A 17,615-nucleotide genomic window follows, 5' to 3' on the forward strand; every position below is an offset into this window, starting at 1 on the left:
TCACATGACCAAGCAGAGAACTCTGATTGGTTCCTCGTCCTGGTCACCTGCACGGGCGCTGCTGGATTATTGCTGGGAGCGGAGAGAGACTCCCTGGACGCCTCGCATCCAGGCAAGTCCCTCACAAGGCCTCTCTACACATTATTAAATCACGCTACATGCCCCGTACATGCCCAGCTGTCCTCTCACATGCCATAAACCCTCTCCACATGCAATCAGATTTTATCACAGCTCACAGTTCTCTCACAACTCCCCCTCTTAGATAAGAGGGGATAAAGATAAGTAAAGATTTACTGCTAGAGCCATACAGTGAAAGCAGGGAGCACACTAAACTCTCTCCTCCCCCTCCGCTCCTGATTGGATAAGTTGTCATAGCATGACCTCCCTGCATTGTGGACAGGAGGTACATGATGTGGACTCCAGGCTACTCCCAGTCGATCTTCACTTCAGTCAAATTAGGTGCCACCGTCTGCAGCTATCTCTTCCTGACGAGGAGCCACATTTAAATGTGCAAAGAGCCACAGGTTGGCCACCACTGCTATAAAGTTTTTCCTCCAAGAGTTATCCCATAGGAGTGAAAAAGTAGAGAAAAAATCCCCCAGCACACTGCTATGCACCAGTAAAACTGCTATTCTACTTGTACATGAAATTGCAGAATTCTGTTTCACACATTTGCAAATGTATGGAAAGCCACCCGCCACTTCACAGCCCTTCTGCTAGTAGGGTGGTCTTAGAGTTAGCAAGAAAGATCCCATTTGTAACTTCATAAAAGGATTTGAGACCTTTATTGACAAATATACAAATAACAATACTTTAAATGATGAGGTAGCTGCATATTTAAAAATAGAGGATCCTACCACTTCATTCATATACATTCTATCCAAGATTCATAAAAGTTTGGTAAACCCACCAGCTAGACCCATAATTTCTAGGGTCAACAATTTTACAACCAACCTATCAGCTTATATTGACCACCATCTACAACCTTTGGTTAAAAATTCACCTTCACATCTTAAGGACACTAATGACACTCTTAATAAATTGAATAGTATTGTATGGCAGGAGAGTTATTATCTAATTACTACAGACGTCTCCTTCCTGTATACTATAATCACACAAGAGAATATATTTCCTCCAAAATATAAATTATGCAAATATTTTTAGAGAATTCTTTTTACATGACATTAAATTTATTTTGTCCAATAATGATTTTTACTTTAATGGTATGTATTATTTGCAAGATATGGGCACAGCGATGGGTACCAGGTTTGACCCAAGCATCGTAGTTTTAATTATGGCGTTTTGGGAGGAAGAATTTCTGGGCGACCAGAATCCATTTTGGGAAAACCTGGTATCCTGGTTTCGCTACATAGATGATATTTTCTTTATTTGGAGTGGATGAAAGGAATGTTTGGATCAGTTTTATACTTATTTAAACAATAACAATTGGAATATTAAATTGATTTTTAGTGAAAGTCAAAACTTCATTAATTTCTTAGCTCTGGAAAAATTAATCTATTCAAACTAAATGTTTCAAAAAATCTACTGATGTGAACTCATACATTCAGAGGGACAGTGGACAGTGAGCATCATGAAAATGGCTGTGTGGAGTCCCCTATAGTTACTTTTTAAAGCTGCAGAGGAACTGCACTGAGCTTGTTGTTCTCTCTACCCAGATGGATGTTAGGAAACAAAATTTTATAAAAAAGGGTTATCAAGAAGAGTTCCTCAGTATAGCCAAGAAAAAAACATTGGATAAAGACAGACAAAAGCTTTTAGATCCAAATAGAGAAGCTAGAGAAAAAAACTTGTTCTTCTGTTCACCATGTCATATAGTCACTATCATAAGACCACTGAAAAAATATTTAGGAAACATTTGAAAATTTTGTGTAAGGATCGAATTCTAAACCAATTTCTACCACCAAAACCTTCATTCATTTATCATAGAGCATCCAACCATCTACTTAACCCCCATCTCCTCCCTTTGCTCATCCTTCCTTCTCTCCTCTTGCCTCAACTGGCTCCTCTTGTGCCTGGTCTGTTTACCCTCCCTTAGGATGTAAGCTCGTATGAGCAGGGCCCCCCTCCCCTCCCGTCTCCATACCTGTTCTTCTGCTCCGTCTTTACTGCATACGACTGGCCAGAGTTTCTGAAGTACTGGTACTTTTTGTTCATTGTTCTGTATGGTTTCACCCTGTATAGTCTACTGTTAGTACTGTGTGCGGCGCTGCGGATACCTTGTGGCGCCTAACAAATAAATGATAATAATACTAATAGTAATAGAGCTCCAAACCTGAAGGATAAATTTGTAAGACGTACATTACCTGAAAATACTAACAGCGGTTCTGTGAAATCAAAGGGGTTCTACAAAAGTGGGTAATTTGTAGCATGTAAAACAATTAAATGTCCGAATAATGGTAATAAGAGCAAAGATATTATGGTACATAATCAAACATACAAAATAAACCAGTTTATAACTTGTCATTCCAAACATATAATCTATTTGTTAGAATGTAAATGTGAACTTTTTTTATATAGGCAAAACCACTAGAATGCTAAAACAACGAAACATCTGGAATGTAAGAAGAGGAAGAGAGACACATTCTGTCTCTGCTCATTTGAAAACAGTACACAACTGTTCCCAAAAATATTTTATAAATTTTTTAGGCATAGATGCAGTCAATAAAATCTGGAGACTTAGGTATGTTGATGAAGAAAAATCTCTCCAGAACAGAAATGTCCTGGCTGTATAAATTAAATTGTTTGATACCATATGGCCTTAATCATACCTCCCAACTGTCCCAATTCCAACGGGATATCCCCAATTTCAATGGGACAGTTGGAAGGTATGTGCAGCACGATCATCACCCTCCTTACTTCCGACCACTACACTCAAATCTCTGAATTAGCAGCCGCGATGATAGCTCATCACACCCGATACCTCGAGAGCCTTCACCAAGGTTTGGGACCCTTTTTCCCAGCTCTCTCACTTTTCACATAACTAATTATTACTATTATTATTATTACCATTTATTTATATAGCGCCACTAATTCTGCAGCGCTGTACAGAGAACTCACTCACATCAGTCCCTGCCCCATTGGGGCTTACAGTCTAAATTCCCTAACATACACACACAGGCAGACAGACACACAGACTAGGGTCAATTTTGATAGCAGCCAATTGACCTACCAGTATGTTTCTGGAGTGTGGGAGGAAACCAGAGCACCCAGAGGAAACCCACGCAAACACGGGAAGAACATACAAACTCCTCACAGATAAGACCATGATCGGAAATTGAACTCAAGACCCCAGTGCTGTAAGGCAGAAGTGCTAACCACTGAGCCACCTACTATCTCTTTCCCCTTTCAGCTCTTTACGTCCCTCACATCAGACAAAGCCACGTCTGCCCTTTACAGTTACCCTTTCTCTCCTCTTTCTCTATATCTAATTAATTTTCTCTTTTTCTTTTCTCTCTGTAATGAAAACTCTTGATCACTCTCTTTTCTCATCTATAACTATATGGTTGATGTGTTGAGTTCTATCTCTACGCAGGTCATAGACTCTGTTTGCTTATCTTGTGAACTTCAATTTGTGTACTCAATGACAGTTGTAAACTTTTTCTCATGTGACCCTGCAAAAATAAAACATTTAAAAAAAAAAAATTAAAAACGAGACGATGAATAGAGTCACAGAAGGGGGTTAATTTCAGATAGTGCCAGAAAATGTGGGACAGTGTACACACCTGACCATATAAGCGCCAACATAATGTGGAGGCACCCGGATAGTGTGTAATATATGGGGGACCAGATACCATTGACAGTATATGTTCCAGGTGTTAACACCAATTTTGACACTAATCGAGATTTTAGCTATATTTAGGCGAATTTTGTCCCAGTCCACCGAAGCGACCGTTCCCCCATATCCTCCTCCCATTGCAGTTCATGTGGTTCTTTGAGGAGGCATAAGTGTTGAAGATGATGCATTAGAAAGTGGAAATGAGGCCTCTGGAAGATGAGCAGAGGGAGCAAAGGGACACTACTGTAGAAGTCTGATGGATAAATAACGCTCCATGATCCTGTGGCCAATGAGGGAAGAGAGGAGGTCTGCGGTACTGCACATGCACAGGTCCGACCGCAAGATGGTTTTCGCAATGGAACTGATGCCACGATATGCCGGTATCACCGCCTGCGAGAAGAAGGTACAGACACTGATACCCATATGCGGGGCCGGAGTGTGACAGATTGCTATACATCGCTATGTCCGAGGGCCCCAACTGGAGGAGACTAGAATCTAAAGAGGAGAATAAACCTAATTAAACAAGTCTCCATGCTTGGGCGCCCAGGAGGCAGCACCAGCTAAACAATAATCAGCAGCTGCGAGAGAGGAACATTCACGGGGGTTGTAGGGAATAGAAGGGCGTGGAGGCTTAGGGGAAAACCAGAGCTGGAAAGCAATATGGGGGTCAAGCAGTTAATCAACAATACATTTCAGGATTTGATATTGTGCTATGGGGGTCTCTGCAACACCAAACACAGGGAGGAAGGTAAACTTCGTAGTCAACGAACACAACAAACTGGGTACAATAATAAAGAAAACTAAAGACAACTACCAAAGTCATGTGCCGCAGAGATGCCCCCAGGATATGTGTGGAATATAACAGGGAAACAAAATGGGGTGTCTCCGGGGCCACGTACAGAGGGAGAAAAGCCAGCACAAGGGTCTGTGAGTCTGATAAACAAGATAAAAATAAATATGACTCCCAAGTGTCCAGCTCCACAGAGAAACCCCCAAAGCATGAATGCAATAAAAACTTATGAAATCAAAGCAGTGTAAGGAATAAACAAAAACTTGAAATGAAAAAACATGTTAACAGTCAGCTAGCAATATCTATTATAGAATTCTTAACAATAACCTCACTATGGTAACTGTCTGGTAGCAAAATATATTGGGAAGGGTCTAACGGTGACACTATCATAACAGCAGTCAATAATCAGTACACCTTGGAGAACCTAGCAATAATATTTAGGAAGATGAACATTCTGCCCGTGATGGCCGTCTCCTAGATGTAGAAGGCGGAGGGGACGATGGTCCCAAAGCGTCAGAGTTTCAGTAATTATAAGAGTTCCCAACCTTGTGTAGCCGATTTAAGCAAGTGAGTGTGGTTGTCGAGGGTGAAGGTGAGCTGAAATGGGAAACCCCAGTGATAGCCGATACCAGCAGACCATAGACATTGGGTAAGTTCACGGAGGTCACACCGTTTTTTTTAATGTAATAGGCGAGAGATCTAGAAATAAAAGTGTAGTCCCAGGAGATAGTTTGTAGGTTGCAGGCAGCACGCAGAATCTTTACCTTCGCTGAGTAATAATGTAAGAGCACTATAACGTTCTGAGGAGGTAAAGATGACTGTGTTTTGGGCTGAAGGGTGCGATGAGTGCGATCCAGCTGGAAGTCAAAGGTAGGTAGGTCGGGGACGAGGGTACAGACCTTGTAAATAGAGGGAAGATCGTCCGCTGCAATAGAATCTGCAATGTTTTTGAGTCTGATATTGTTGCGGCGAGATCGATTTTCCTGGTCCTCGAATTGTTCCTTAAGAAGATCCAGTTCACTGCGAGCAATGCAACGGACCCGGCGTAGGATCAAGTAATGTAAGTAGTAACTTAAATCTTAATCATAACCCTAACCTTAATCCTGACGGTACGGTAAAGTACCGTTATAATTACCCTCATGCTTACATTATATGATCCTACACCGGGTTCATTGCATTGCAGCTTTAAACATGAAAGTCGCGCTTACAAATGATGTCATTTTCAAGTTTCGTGCTCTCCTCAGATCGGAACTGTCATGTGTCTGTTTTTGACAGGTCGGCGAGTTATGTTTCAGATTTTTTTTCACTGTAAACACTGTCAGTGTTTACAGCACCGTTAAACTGACTACCACCAAAAGAAAGTGCCGTATGCCCTTTGAGAGGTCTTTACATCAAAAGGATTCAAGATCTATGAATAAGGTTCAAATAAGTTCTAACTCTGGTGAGTTTGATACCACTAGGGGGAAGTCACATTCTCAAGACTGGATGACATACCTATCAAGCTTTATAAAAAAAAACAAAAAAAAAAACCATAGGTCATTTGAGACTTTTGTTGTAAAACATCTATAGTGTTGGGTCAGGAGCTGCCCAAACATTCACAGATTCACAACAGGGGACAGGAAGAACACCATCACTGTATATAATCATCATCATCACCACCATTTATTTATATAATGATGGTATGTTACTATTCGTGGTGGTGTGACCCTCCAAAATTTGCTCCATATGGCCAAGGTATTCGGGGGCATTTCTTGAGTCTCAAGTTCAACTAGCTGGTGCCATCTGGATAGCAAACACCAATACCCTCTGCAGTGGGCATATAAAAATAAATATCTTGGTATATGGGTAACAAAAAAGTCAGATTGTTTTCCTCAAGACATACCATGTGAGTATTTAAAAACCAAAATACATACATGGGAAAAAGTTGTCCCTTATAATGATTGGCACATTAAACTATTAAAATGATTTTCAGACCCAATTTTGCATGTATAAACCCAGGCATCTCTTCTATAAAATATATGAAAATATTATCCTCTCTGGTCTGGAGGCTATCAAGGGTAAGTATGACCACAGGCTATTCACATTTCAGGTTTTGCCTGGTATAGTCAAGGCATCATGACAATTTTGTACAGATCTATGTTGTATTATTTACAACTATGACATGCCCTGGGTGCGCAGTTTACTAGTGGGATAAAAATATATAAATGTCAATGCCCATATGAAGGCAACACTCCAAATACAGGGCAACGGAAGTAGCCATGAAAGCAGCTGTCTTCTGATGGTCTTGTAACCCTACAGATTAGTGGCAGGTTGACTTTAGGAGGCTATCAGATGAGGAATTGTTATTATTGTTTATAACACCCTGCCATATTACACAGCACTGCACATGGAGATTATGACACAAATAACATACAATGCCATGATACAGAAGGTAAATATAACCCTGCCCAAATGAGCTTACAACCTTATAGGTGTGAGGAGCAATTGGCACATAAGGGAGCATAATAACAATTGTAGTTGGTGATGGAGAAAGTGCATGTGACTACTGTAAGTTATTATTAGCTGCCATGAATAAAACAGCCATAACGGGATAACGAGAGCTGCTGGTGATGTAGTATGGTGGAACCCAGGAGAGATAACAAAAGTCGAAAACATGAACCAGTCACTGTAGAAAACGTGAGTCAGCTGCTGGCAACCATGACCTTCATTACCTGAACCTTCCTCCTGGCCTGGTTCTAGAGAAGGCTTTTGCTTTCATGCTACATGGACACAGCTTGGAGTATTATAACAGCTATAGATGGTAGATCTTATAAGTAACCTTGTCCTTGGTGTGAGGACTACTCCGCACTAAGCAAGGGACTTCTAACCGCACCGAGCTTAACCCATTATACATTTGAGAAATCTTCTCATATCGTCACATGGGGAGGTGCTCCTACACAGTATAGACATCTATACCAAAAAAGGGAAGAGAGGGGGAAAGGGATAGAGGAAATGTGTATATATGGCACTCTTTTACTTCAGAATATAAAGTAAGTTTCTGTTAGGAATAATATCTTTATTAGAATAAACGGAATATACAATTAGCGAAATAATAAAAACACTAAGTGAATGAATGTAATTACCAAACATACATGGTGTACATACTGTTAAAAAGTAGTAAAAATACTACTGTGCTGTCTCACTGTTCTCTGATAATTATAATATAACTGTTAAATAACAGTATACCATTCACTACATATAGATGATGTTCTCAATACATATAGGTATATTAATCATGCTTAGTAGTAGGTCAAGCCTTTCTTAATATATTAGTCTGCATAAATGATAGAACACTATATGTATTATCCTACCACTATGTACATCCTCTCCAAAGTCCTAGTACTTTCTCCTAGGGGTGAGCCTTGGTATTACACAAGGGCTAGTTGTATATCAATTACAGTGAGATTGTCACACGCCGGACTCCCGCTGTCTCCCCGGGAGCCGGCGCCTGTCCCCGCTGAATCTGGAGGTCTCCTCCACCAGGATCCCCCGTTTAACAAAACTCACTTACCTGGTTCCACGCCGCTGCCACCGTCCAGCGCTGTCTGTTCCCCTCTTCCGTTCAGCGCTCAGTGTCCTGCGCATGCGCAGAGCTGTCTAGTCCTTTTCTGTGCTCTCACTGCCCTCTATTGGCTGCCTAATAGGAACTGCACTATATCTAAACCCTATGACCAGAACTCAATGCTGGTTCTTTCAGTCAGTCCCTGACTCTAGTATTGGATACAGCTCCTGTGTTTTGCTCCTCTCCGAGTTTCCAAGCCGCTATTCCTCCGGGAACATCACCTCTGGTGGCTACGCTACCGAAGCTCCGGTCAGCACCCCCAAGTGGCAAACTATATTCTACGTCTGCAAGCCAACTTCCGAGTATCTACGTTGCAGTATCTCCCTGCTATTTCCACTCCCAAGTGGCAACGTCGCTAAAACATTACCGGCATCACCTCTATCAAGTGGCAAGTTTATCCCTAATTGATCCTACGCTCTCTCTATTGTGGTTCACTGGGAACTTCCTTAGGGGACCGCGACCTGCAAGTGGAAGCCGCAAAAGCCCATATTCCCTTGCGGGAATCACTGGTGAACACCTTTCACTTGTTAGATTCCGCGCCCCTAGCGAGAGTAACGCCAATCCCGGCTGAACTACTAGGATCCGGTTTTAACCCTACTGGTATGTGACACTAAGAACCAGCCATGTCAGATCCTGATAGAGAACCTTCCGCCAAGGATATGCTTCAACACTTGGTTGGAAGAGTGGAGCGCCAAGATGCGGTTCAGATGCAACTTTTACAATGTCTGCAAACTCTGGCTACCTGTTTAGACGCACTACAGGTGGCTCTGCCTCAGCCGGCTATTCAACCACAACCACAAGTCGCTGAGGGTCCTCCTGCAGCTGCTTCCTCTCTGCGTTTGCCAACTCCCTCCAAATTCGATGGTGACCCTAACTCCTGCCGTGGTTTTTTAAATCAATGCTCCATCCAGTTTGAGTTATTACCTCAGAATTTTCCTACCTCCAGGTCTAAAGTGGCTTATATGGTCTCACTCCTATCCGGCCAAGCCCTAGCATGGGCCTCTCCTCTATGGGAGCGTAATGACGAACTCCTCAACGATGTTACAGCCTTCACCTCAGCATTCCAGAGGATTTTTGACGAACCAGGACGAGTAACATCTGCTGCTACAAGCATCCTAAGACTCCGTCAGAACTCACGGTCTGTGGCTCAATACGTTATTGAGTTTCAGACTCTATCCTCCAAACTCCAGTGGAATGATGAGGCGCTTGTCGCTGCCTTTTGGCAAGGGCTGTCAGAGAAAATCAAGGATGCCCTTTCGACTCAAGAATTACCTCCCACCTTAGACGCATTAATTTCTCTCTGCAACCGGGTAGATCTCCGACTTCGGGAAAGATCGTCCGAGAAAGACTTTCCAAGACGTACTACCCTCCGGCTAGCTCCTCGCTTTCAGCCACCCACGTCTACGGATGAGCCTATGCAACTGGGGCGCTCCCGTTTAACTCCGGATGAAAGGGAGAGAAGGATGAAAAACAAATTATGCCTATATTGTGGAGATTCTGGTCACCTCCTGGTTTCTTGCACCCGGCGTTCGGGAAACGACAAACCCTAGCCTGCACTGGAGAGGTCAGTCTGGGGACTTTTACTTCCTCTCCAACTTCTTTTCCAGATCTAACCTGTTCTTTTCCTGTCACCTTGCATCTCCTTTCAGGGCCCACGTCGTCCAAAGCCTTGTTGGATTCAGGAGCAGCTGAGAACTTTATATCACAATCGTTAGTAACACAACTTGCGCTGCCCACTGTTGCGCTGAGGAGGCCCATGGCCACTACTGGCATCGATGGCTCCCGTCTCCCTCACGGCAGTATTCTTAGACGTACCAAACCTATCTCCATGCAAGTGGGGCCCCTCCACTGGGAAAAAATTTCCTTTCTCGTCCTGCCATTGACCATCAGCCCTATCATCCTTGGATTACCATGGCTCCATCTTCATTCACCCCATCTGGATTGGCCCTCATCACAAATCATCGCATTGGGTCCAGCATGCTCTCACCACTGCCTGACACCAGTCAAGCCTCTCGGCTTCACGCAAATTCCAGAACCCACTACGGTTATCCTACCGCACCAGTATTCTTCGTTTGTGGATGTCTTCTCCAAAGTCTCTTCCGAGCGTCTACCACCCGACCGACCTTGGGACTGTCCCATCGATCTCCTTCCGGGGAAAACCCCTCCTCGAGGCCGAGTCTATCCGCTCTCACTACCCGAGACAGAGGCTACTACACGTTACATCAAGGAAAATCTGCAACGCGGCTTCATTAGACCTTCCTCATCACCTGCCGGAGCGGGGTTTTTCTTTGTGAAGAAGAAAGATGGAGCACTCCGTCCTTGCATTGACTACAGAGGCTTGAACACCATCACTATTAAAAACCGCTACCCTATTCCTTTGATCACCGAGCTATTCGATCGCATCAAGGGTGCGAGGATCTTCACTAAACTCGACCTCCGCGGTGCATACAACCTGATTCGGATACGCTCTGGGGATGAGTGGAAGACGGCTTTTAATACATGGGACGGGCATTACGAATACCTGGTAATGACGTTCGGCCTATGCAACGCTCCTGCTGTTTTTCAAAGCTTTATTAACGAAATCTTCCGTGATTTACTATATTCCTACGTAGTGGTATATCTAGACGATATCCTAATATTCTCCAGAGACCTTTCCTCTCACCGCCTACATGTGGCTGAAGTTCTTTCCAGATTACGCATCAACCATTTATTCTGCAAGTTAGAAAAGTGCATTTTCGAGGCCTCTAAATTGCCTTTCCTGGGCTATTTAGTGTCTGGATCAGGCCTACAAATGGATCCCGGGAAAGTTCGTGCTATAATCGACTGGCCCCAACCAACCACACTCAAAGCCATTCAACGTTTCCTGGGTTACTCCAATTATTAAAGACGGTTTATTGCTAGTTATTCCTCTATTGTGGCACCTCTGATAGCTCTTACCCGAAAAGGAGCAACACCACAGGTTTGGTCCCCAGAAGCATTGGAAGCTTTCCATTCTCTCAAAAGAGCCTTTTCCTCTGCACCTATCCTCCAGCAACCCGATATTTCTCTTCCTTTCTTTCTAGAAGTAGATGCATCCTCCGCCGGTGTGGGGGCAGTTCTTTCTCAAAAAAACTCCCAAGGCAGGTTCCATCCATGTGCATTCTTCTCCCGCAAATTTCTGCCAGCAGAGAGTAATTATGCCATCGGGGACAAAGAACTTCTGGCCATGAAATTGGCCCTAAACGAGTGGCGCTATCTTTTGGAGGGGGCTCGTCATCCAGTTACGATCTTCACGGATCATAAAAACTTACTCTATCTCCAGACAGCCCAATGCCTGAATCCACGTCAAGCGCGCTGGTCGCTTTTCTTTACCCGATTTGATCTGCGGGTCACTTTCAAACCCGGAATAAAAAATAAGAAGGCGGATGCATTATCTCGGGCTTTTCCAGGTAATTTGGGAACAGACACTTTGCCGGAACGTCCTATCTTGGACTCTAAATGTCTAAAATTATTTTCAACAACTCCAGCTCCTATTCCCCCTCAGGGGAAAACATTTGTTCCTCCTCCTTCCGTCCTCAGTATGTCTGGCTCAACACTTTGTAAAGGAGATTTTCCGACTGCATGGCTGTCCCGCGGAAATTGTCTCGGATCGTGGGGTGCAGTTTGTCTCAAAGTTCTGGAGGTCCCTTTGTCATCTTCTGGGCATCCGTCTGAAATTCTCCTCCGCGTATCATCCCCAGACCAACGGCCAGACGGAAAGGGTAAACCAAGATCTTGAAACGTTTCTCAGGATATTTTCCTCAGCCAATCAGAGGAATTGGATGGATTTATTGCCCTGGGCAGAATTTGTTCACAATAATTCCTTTCATGAATCCACATCATCCACTCCCTTCTCCGTGGTATTTGGGCACCATCCTCGCATGCCAGAATTTTCAGCCCTCCCTCCCACCCAAGTGCCAGCAGTTAACACTCTTCGGCAGGACTTTCTATCCATCTGGTCTCGAGTTCGGAAGGCACTTAAAAAATCCTCCACTCGCTACAAGTTAGCGGCAGATAAGAAACGCAGAGCTGTTCCTCTGTTGAAGATTGGCGACAAGGTATGGTTATCTACAAAGAATATTCATCTTAAAGTACCCTGTATGAAACTGGCTCCTCGCTACATTGGTCCTTATAGGATCATTCAAGTAATCAGTCCGGTTTGTTTTAAGTTACGACTACCATCCACTCTGCGTATTGCTAATGCCTTTCATATTTCCCTATTGAGACCGCTCATCATTAATCGATTCACTGTGCCCGTTACATCTACTACTCCTCTTTCCCTCCAACAAACTGACGAATTCGAGATCAGCCATATTCTGGATTCCAAGAGTTCTAGGGGAACAATCAAGTATCTAGTTGACTGGAAAGGGTACGGCCCCGAAGAGCGCTCCTGGGTACGGGCTGCAGACATCTGTGCTCCTCTTCTGCTGAAAAAATTTCATTCCAGTTTTCCGAAAAAAACAGGTCCTAGGTGTTCAGTGCCCACCTTTAAAGGGGGAGGTACTGTCACACGCCGGACTCCCGCTGTCTCCCCGGGAGCCGGCGCCTGTCCCCGCTGAATCTGGAGGTCTCCTCCACCAGGATCCCCCCTGTTTAACAAAACTCACTTAACTGGTTCCACGCCGCTGCCACCGTCCAGCGCTGTCTGTTCCCCTCTTCCGTTCAGCGCTCAGTGTCCTGCGCATGCGCAGAGCTGTCTAGTCCTTTTCTGTGCTCTCACTGCCCTCTATTGGCTGCCTAATAGGAACTGCACTATATCTAAACCCTATGACCAGAACTCAATGCTGGTTCTTTCAGTCAGTCCCTGACTCTAGTATTGGATACAGCTCCTGTGTTTTGCTCCTCTCCGAGGTTCCAAGCCGCTATTCCTCCGGGAACATCACCTCTGGTGGCTTCGCTACCGAAGCTCCGGTCAGCACCCCCCAAGTGGCAACTATATTCTACGTCTGCAAGCCAACTTCCGAGTATCTACGTTGCAGTATCTCCCTGCTATTTCCACTCCCAAGTGGCAACGTCGCTAAAACATTACCGGCATCACCTCTATCAAGTGGCAAGTTTATCCCTAATTGATCCTACGCTCTCTCTATTGTGGTTCACTGGGAACTTCCTTAGGGGACCGCGACTTGCAAGTGGAAGCCGCAAAAGCCCATATTCCCTTGCGGGAATCACTGGTGAACACCTTTCACTTGTTAGATTCCGCGCCCCTAGCGAGAGTAACGCCAATCCCGACTGAACTACTAGGATCCGGTTTTAACCCTACTGGTACGTGACAGAGATGACGTATACATCTATCACCAATCCTCTTTACTGATATGTATAAATAAATTGCACAATTCCTCCTTAATTGTTTGGGGCTTAAAATAGCCTATCTGGTGTAAAGAGGTGTAAATTTCAATTTCACCCTATAGCTCGAGGTCAAACACCACCCATAACGCTATATCCATTTTCTTATAGTATGACTGCTTATGAATATACTCTGATGTCTGTAAGTAATCTGATACCAAGTCACTACTTGTTGTTATAACCTCTCACAGCCAAACTGAAATGGTATACAGCGTTACCCTGTTAGACCCCTACAGGGGAGTGACCTGATACTCCCTATACCTATATTAGTCTGATGTAATCATGTATAACGCTCAGGCTTCACTCTGTGTCTTGACATCAAGTGCCACCTAGTATATCCTGTTATTTCTCATGCACTACTCCGCATTACCATAACATTTCCCACAGCTTTCACAAATTTGTGGCTGGTTTTTTTTTGTGTTTAGAGGATTATAGATAAAGTAAGACACAGAGCTGATATAAAGTGCAGCCATCATTAACTTACATTCACATGCCACCAGGAATGCAATAATTTAGTGAATACGGCAGACAGGTAAGTTTATTCACATTAATCCTGATCAGATGCTTCCATAGCTCAATGCTCCAATATGTAATAATGTAGTTATTATATCCAGATCCTGGATTGCATTGAAGGACTCCAGCTCGTATAATTGGACAGCCACAGTCAATGATACTTTTGGACATCAGTGTTTTGCCTATGCCAGCAGAAACTGAAACCCATGTGCAAAACTTGCACATGGGATATCAGATCAATTTCATTCCTCCTCCTCGGTACCCAGATCTTATATAAAACAGAAGCTGACCAGTATTAATGTAATATAGAGGATTGTATATTTTTCTGCAGATACTCTCAGGGTATGTAACAGTTAGCACTGCATTTACATGTAATAAGTGTAACTGTATTCGGTCTTATGTCCTGTTGTCTGAAACATCTCACCAATAATAATGACAACAATGTTATACTCTGATACTAAGAATTACATTTCATTTATTTATGACTGTGAGAGATATGGCCCTGATATAATTTGTGTTCAAACACATTTTTCTATTAATTCAGTTCCTATGTTCCCTCTTGTGATACTGACATTTCACCTTTCTGGATTGTTGTACCAAGAAAAACCCTGATAGGAATCTCGTGATACCGTCAGGTACATTGACCAGTTTACTAACTAAGGCTGGTTACACACTACAGGGTTTTCAGACGATTATTGAGCCAATCACCCGCTACATGACCATTCGGCCCGATACTGCATTATTAATGCAACACTGCAACGATGAACAGTTATCGTTCCAAAGCAAATTATATTGTTTCATTTCATATTTAAACTGAACTAACAACCTTGTTTAGTAATGGATGAGCTCCTTCCAATCCTGCAGTGTGCCTGCACTAATGATCAGGATCTCCATAGAATATACAGCTTTTCAGCCAATGGTTATGACAAATGAAGAGCACAGATCTGAAGGTAAATCTGTATAACGTGTATAGTGTGTACACATGAATCAGCCTTTTTTGTTTTCATTAAAATCCTTATAGATTACACATTAGGACAAAAATTTCCGTAGTGTGTACTCAGCCCAACTCCGTATTACCGTACTTCTGAAAACCTGTGAAAACCCAACACACGATGAGTTAGATACCTTTCTACTCAAACCAGTACATGGTATGTCGCAGTGGTCCAGGCTGTAACTAGAGCCATACAGGCCATGTGACTGTTATGGGGCTGCACAGTACAGACTGCCCCTTTCCCAGAGGAAGAAGGTGCCTTACAGTAGTTAATATGGCTTCATAATGAATTTATTAGGCAGTTATATGATCTGGACTTTATTCAGACTAATATATCAGATTGCTACTAATGTAATTTGCACTCTTCCCTATTGGAAACCTCACCAGGGTCCCATCACGTCACCAGATGGCACATCACGTCACCAGATGGCACATCACGTCACCAGGGGCACATCACGTCACCAGATGGCACGTCACATCACCAGGGTCCAATCACGTCACCAGGGGCACATCACGTCACCAGATGGCACGTCACATCACCAGGGTCCAATCACGTCACCAGGGGCACATCACGTCACCAGATGGCACGTCACATCACCAGGGTCCAATCACGTCACCAGGGGCACATCACGTCACCAGATGGCACATCACATCACCAGAGGGCACGTCACATCACCAGGGGCATGTCACCAGGGACACATTAAAGGTCTCCTGGGTGGAGAAAACACTCATCTAATAGATACATTAAGATTGTGACATCAAGTACCTCATATTATAAATCTGTGTTCAAAAACCATATTCCTGTTTCCTCATCTTTGTGGAGGAGTAATCTGTGGGCTCTCCATAGTTTATGCTGATAAATAGTAGAGGGGGTAATGAGCAGGACTTGACAATCCCATGGAGCATGGCGGTGCGCAGAGATCGCTATCACTGGGGTGACTACTGCAATCGGCAGTTAGATAATTATATTTAGTAAAAGCTTTATATCACAGGGTTTCTGATTAATAAAAGGGGAAACAATAAGAACAACCAGTTAGAACAAACACTATCTATAAAAGTTATTTATCAAACAGAAATCATCCATTGTGTGGATATTGTGGAAGAGCAGAAACTTGAAGTCAGAGGTGAGCAGTAGGGTGGAGTGAAGGTGGAGTCATTATAATGAGATATTGTAGAATCTTTTTCACTCTGCTCAGGGCTGTTGGTCGAGTATTGTGCTATATAATACTGCTACATGCAGTACAGACAATCCTGATGGGCCACCCCCATAGTTAATTGAGTTATTAAACAGGGTAAACTTAGCAGTATTTACTGAAAAACAGAAAGGTTATTTTATTAAAAGGGGTGATAATAAAGCATTAGGAATTGGGTGTAATAATTACACATTTGCAAATTGCTCCTCATCAGATTTTTTCACCTCTCTGCAGAAGTCTGCAGTCATCATCATCATCAGTTATTTATATAGCACCATTAATTCCGCAGCGCTTTACAGAGAACTCACTCACAGCAGTCCCTGTCCCATTGGAGCTTACAGTCTAAATTCACTGACATATACACACAGACAGACAGAGACAGAGAGAGACTAAGGTCAATTTGATAGCAGCCAATTAACTTACTAGTATGTTTCTGGAGTGTGGGAGGAAACTGGAGCACCCGGAGGAGACTCACGCAAACACGGGGAGAACATACAAACTGCACACAGATAAGGTCATCCTCGGGAATCAAACTTATGACTCCAGAGGTGTGAGGCAGAAGTGCTAACCACTAGGCCACTGTGTTGCCCACCAAGGTGCACTTTGAGGTTGTGGAGTCAGAGAGTAGAAGGTAGGAGTGAACAAGGCGTACCATCCAGACAACAGTGCAAAGCGCAGAGAACGCAAGTAGCTCTTTGTAATGGGGTAAGAGGGCTGGAGCAAGGTAGGAGGGAAGCAGGAGAGTGAGACGGAAGAGGGAGGAGGTAAAAGGCAGGTGTGGGGAAAAGGGGAAGGGGGGGAGTAGAAAGTGAAGCAGAGGAGTGAAAAAGTAGAGGAAGAGGAAGAGGGGGAAGGGAAGCGGTGGTAGTCATTATCACAAAGCTGACAATGCCGACATGGAATAGCCCGACAAGATTAGACCGAAGGTAACATGCATGACAACACGGTAAAAGGAGGCGTCAAACAGTTCCGTTGAACATCCCGGCAGCCTGCAATGATGTCAGTTTCAAGCTCCCCACTATCATTCGTGCTGGTAATTTAAGGAGGCGCTGGCTGTACAATGTTCTAGGCTGTCTAAAGAATGTTCATTCATCGGAACAGTTTGAAGTCTCCTTTTCAAGCTGTCACTATTACCACACTGTGGTGCAGGTCACCTTCGGTCTAATCATGTCGGAGTTGTCAGCTTCGTGGAAAGGGTTAGACTACCTAACGGAAGAGTGGCGTGGGAATAAGTAATGCAGGGCTAAGATGGTAGAATGGACGGGGGATTGTAAAAGCTCTAGGAGGTAAAAGAGAACATTTGGATTAAGCAGAAGAAGTGGAGTGGAGATATTTTGTCATTTTCCTTACAGGGCACAAGATACTTAACA

The sequence above is a fragment of the Mixophyes fleayi genome, chromosome 1 (genome assembly GCF_038048845.1).
Source record: "Mixophyes fleayi isolate aMixFle1 chromosome 1, aMixFle1.hap1, whole genome shotgun sequence".
Classification (NCBI taxonomy): Eukaryota; Metazoa; Chordata; class Amphibia; order Anura; family Limnodynastidae; genus Mixophyes; species Mixophyes fleayi.